Raw genomic sequence first — 5032 nt, 5'->3', positions numbered from 1 at the left:
GTTTACTTTAGTTAATTCAACTGTGTCTTGTTAATTATCCTTGTTTGGTCCATGTATTTAGGTTACTCACTTTCTGTTCATTGTTGTCAGGTCTTGAATGTCTATACCTCGTGTGTCACTGCCTGTCCTGTCTGGATTACCTTCCTGTGGAATATTAAAGACTGTTTATTTGTTGAATCTCATCTTTGTGTCTGTGATGTGTGACAGAAGACCTGACCACTAAAAGTGTAAGCGGCGTGTTTGTCGTTTGGAAGAAGCTTGGAAGAGCCAGGACATTTTTAAATATTACTCAGATTGGATTCATCTGAAAGAAAAAAAGTCATATACACCTAGGATGCCTTGAGGGTGAGAAAATCATGAGCTAGTTTTCATTTTTGGGTGAACTAACCCTTTAAGATAAAATCATGTAAATGATGGGTGTGATCCATCACTCCATAACTAGGGAGATAATGCTCTAAATTCTAAGTGGTGGGTTATGCAGTACAAATAGCATATTGGAAAAAAGAATGTTCTGTAAATTCACATCTATGATGCTAATAATTGAAAGCAATGTACAAATAAAATAAAGTAGTTGATGGAACTTGTGTGTAATATTCCAAGTCTTTTGAAGGCATGCAGTAATAGTTGATGCAAATGATAATTTACACTTATATTCTGTGATGTAAATCATGTATTCTGAAATGTCACTATCACACAACAAATCTCGTCATCTCTCTTTGGTGATCATACTTTAAAGCTTGATTACATGTCCTTGAGCTTGATGTTTGTGCAGATCACTGTACACTCACTCTGGTCATCAATATGAATCAAGTTGCTTAAATTAAAAGCATTTTTTATTTTTATTTTGCTCAACAGCCCCTTGTTACTGCATGCTTTCAGAACATTTCCAGAATTGAAAGGAAGTAATTCACACCGTACCTATTTTTCTTTCTCTACTTAGGATGTGGATGTAGATGCAGACTTTAGTGAAGCAGTTGTAGACCTGCTCACAGTTCTATCTGAAGACATGCCCTCAATGTGGACGCAATACAGTCAATCATGTTGGAGGGAAGAATTGTCATGGATGGGTTTTAAAGGCCTGTATTTTATTTTTGCTTTTCTGTTTGCATATCATTCTGAAAATGCTCTATTTTTAATGGTGTTCCAGTAGGTCCAGATAATGTTCTGACAGCAAAGTGCTGTTTAGTCAAGAAGTCTGTAAAGAGTATTATAAGAACACAGATGTTTTAAAAGCTTAATTTTTTTATTGGGATATTCTTTAAGTTTTCTAGCTGTTTTTTTTACAAAAATAAATGGTTGAGAAATTCAAACTTGTGTTAAGTGCATTTCATGCTGGTTGAACTACTAAAAATACGTTCACTTTACTTGAAGAAAATGTGGCAGGGTATATACAGGAATCATGGAGTTAAATGTAAGACCTTTTAAGACCTTTTTTAAGACTCTTTCCATACATTTTAAGACCTCATCGCCACTCCAAGTTTTAACCGGTTACATCGGCGACACTTTAACTTACATTTACTATATACTGTTTGTAAGATATAGCACAACTAAACAGACTTACTTTGTGGGAGTGCTTGATTTGATGCAGACTTGACAGAGTGTCAGTACTGCACCTGATCGTGTCTGAAATTATCATGGATTCAGGTAAAATAATGATCACAACTATTACATCATTTTAATTGTGCATCCCAAGCCCATGCCAGTAATAAAAAAACAGCCCAAAGTAGCGCAATTACCATGTCCCAAATATAAAAATTTAATTTCCATCCCTAAAATACATATTTTACAGTCACTGTTATGCACATTTATCATAAACACAGCTCAAATGCTTCCTACTAGTGTGGCCCAAAACATTTAGCACAGTTTTATTACAGGTGGAATGCAAAATGTTTCAGTACAAGCATTTCAACCAAATGTAATTTATGCAATATTTCAAACCTTTAACCCACTGGGGAAAATCAACCCATGGCAACAGTTTAAAAGCAGCCCAATTTCGTGGAAAAATACAACAACAACCCTGCATCCAACACGAGCTGCAGAAGTCAGAGTTGACTAATCACGGGTCAAAAGTAAGGAGAGATTACTGACAAGATGTTGGAGGATTTGCTCCTCAACAGATCCCGAGCTCATTGACAAATATCTTTTATCGTAAGATGTGCTCCCTTTACACAGTGCGCGCGCGATCGCGAAATCTTAAGTGAAAGTGAACTACGACTGAGAGCGCTCATTCAAAGGGGATTTAAATACCCCACATATTGATAGCGGCGCCCTGATGCACGAAAATTATATACAATATTAGAATGTTTACAGGAGCGGACACAAAAATCGCAGGAGCAGATGGAAGCATACTGTAATGGTCAGAAATTCAGCGAGAGCGGGATCAACAAGCCCCGCGCTATCACGCAGCAGCGCAGTCAGTCAGTGAGCGCCGTAACAGATGACGTCAAATCTTGTGGGATTCCATAAATAAAATACACAGAACCACACTATTCGACAAATAAACATAATGGACTAGAAATGACATTAAACTAACTTGATATTTATTACTTAATTTACTCAGGAAGAGTTTGCTTTCTTTACTTTAAACTGATTAGTAAATTAACTTAGTTTTACCTTTAAATTTACTTTACCAAAATAAGGCAATCGGTTTCCAAACTTTTTTAAAGTAAACTGAACTAGTTAGGATTTACAGTGCACCTGTAAATGCGTACTGAATAGAACCAAATCTAAACCAGCCTCTTTTGTAATGGAGAGAGAAAAAAAATTTATTTGGTCATACACAAACAAAACCATCAGTGTTTTTGATGGCAGTAGCTTTTTTTTGGCACTTACCAGTGGGGTGAACCCTGTCTTTGATGAGGGCAGTGCCTACATTGTCAAAAACTACACTTTATCATTAAAATATGGGAGGGAGTGCCTGTTTCTGGGGCCAGGAAGCAAAAAATTCCTGGCTCCTCCACTGGATCTTACGGAGGATGCTGTAAACCAGGCAAAGGCAGCCCTCAACCCCCCCTTCTTTAGAGATGACTGGTGTTCACGAAAGGAGGGTACATGACAATAAAGGATCAAATAGAAAAAGTTAATTTATAGAAACAGAGGTTGCCTCATTAAAGATGGATATGAAGCAGCTACCAATGCAGTGTGAACCGATTTTGATTCGATTCAATACAATATGATGCAATGGAACAATATGATAATATGCAATTCAATATGGTACAGATAGTTTGCTTTTATTTCTTTGGTTCAGTGTAATTATTTGGTGGAAGATGCAGCTCTACCTCTGCCTTGTTAATTTGTGACTCTCAGGACAGGCCTGTGATACGTCATATTCATGCAGAAGCAGTGGTGATAAGAGAACACGCTTGAGAAACAGTTTAGAGAGGAGAAATCAATCTACATATAAAATATAGGTCACAAATTATTGGTCAATTTCTAAATAATAAAAGGTATAGCGCATCTACTAATAATTATATACAGTGGGTATTGAAAAGAATAACCCCCTTTAAAATAATCACATTTTGTTGCTTTGCAGCCTGAAATGAAGATGGACACAGTGTTTGTTTCATCCAGCGGTATTTACTCAGTGCATCTTTTACAGGGGTGTGACGAAATCTCATGATCTCGAGATCTCACTATCGTATATAGCACAATGGGGATATCGTCACATTCTCGCGAGACCAGTCGGATCTCGTGAGAATGTGACGATATCCCCGAGCTATTGGCATATGTCAGGCCTTTCAGACATATTTGCATAACACTGGCTCGTTCACCAGTAGTGGTATGTAAGATATTTTATGTTCACCTGTGAATACGATATGCTTACCTGCTGTTAACAAGATGCTCCAGTGTTTAACTAATCACCTATCTGAACAATCAGGCTAGTGCTGCTTCCTCAAGAACGTTTATCATTCTCACATGTTGTAAGACTTGTCAGTTTAAACATTAAAGTGTTTTAAACCATTCAAGCGTGAGACGGCGTGAAAGAGATTTCAGTGCGGTACACGCGTGCTGTGATATACCGTTTCTGTGTGCACGCATAAAGCCACAGCTCAGACAGCATATGCGAGAACCAAATTGAGTTTTCTTTCGCGTCTTCTTGACCAAATGCACACAAAATTATGTCAGAATCACGGTCTTGACGAGTATCCACGTAATCACATTGTTTCCAACCCACTCTTCACCCCAAACCAGCAGGTTCAGGACTTCCACCCGCAACGGTAGTAGCCTACTGCTCAGTCCCCTCGACATATCGTCTCAAATGCACAAGCAATTGCACTTATTATGGGCTCAACAGTCCTTTAAAGTTTGTCTTCCTCAATTTAAAAACAAGTGTGTGTTCAAAAAGTAAAGAAATGCTTATATTACTGCACTGGCCAACGGAGCGAATCAACCCTGTGACATCACACGCTGTGGTACTGCAAGATGGCAGCGCCCTTGCTCCAAAAGCTATAACAAAACATCCTTTTTTCTTTGAAACTGTTACATTAATTGTGTTTATTATATATATTTTTTTATTAAAGTGGAAATCAGTTTACTAAATTATATAAACCTGACTGACTGCTTCACTTCCACTTTAAAGGGTTATTTGTGTTGTTTATTATTTATTTTTATTTATACTATTTGTAATTTTTGTGCAATTACTTGCCTGTCAGTCGAGTTTGTGGACAGAACATTTTGCAGTGATTACATGTTTATTACTGCATACAATTCATTAAAATTGAAGTTTATTTTCATAAAGTATAAGTTGATTTCAAAATGCACCTAGATTTTTTTTTTGCATTTTGTGTTTTTCAGTTGAATAAAAGTCTATTTTCCCTATATATTTCATCATTGAGGATTTATTTTAAAAAGTAAAAAAATCTCGTCTCGTTCTTGTAAATGTGAAACGTTCTCATCCAAGTGAAAGATATAACACCAAAATGTTAGAAAAAAACAAAAACAATCACCGAGTTGGAAAAAGGATTACTGCCTTGTGTGTGTGTGTGTTTTTAACCACCTTTTGCTTTAATTGCAGCCTTTAGACTGTTGGGAT

Source organism: Sinocyclocheilus rhinocerous, unplaced genomic scaffold (assembly GCF_001515625.1).
Source record: "Sinocyclocheilus rhinocerous isolate Xijiao unplaced genomic scaffold, SAMN03320098_v1.1 scaffold2843, whole genome shotgun sequence".
In the NCBI taxonomy this organism is placed as follows: Eukaryota; Metazoa; Chordata; class Actinopteri; order Cypriniformes; family Cyprinidae; genus Sinocyclocheilus; species Sinocyclocheilus rhinocerous.
This window is presented reverse-complemented; position numbering follows the sequence as displayed.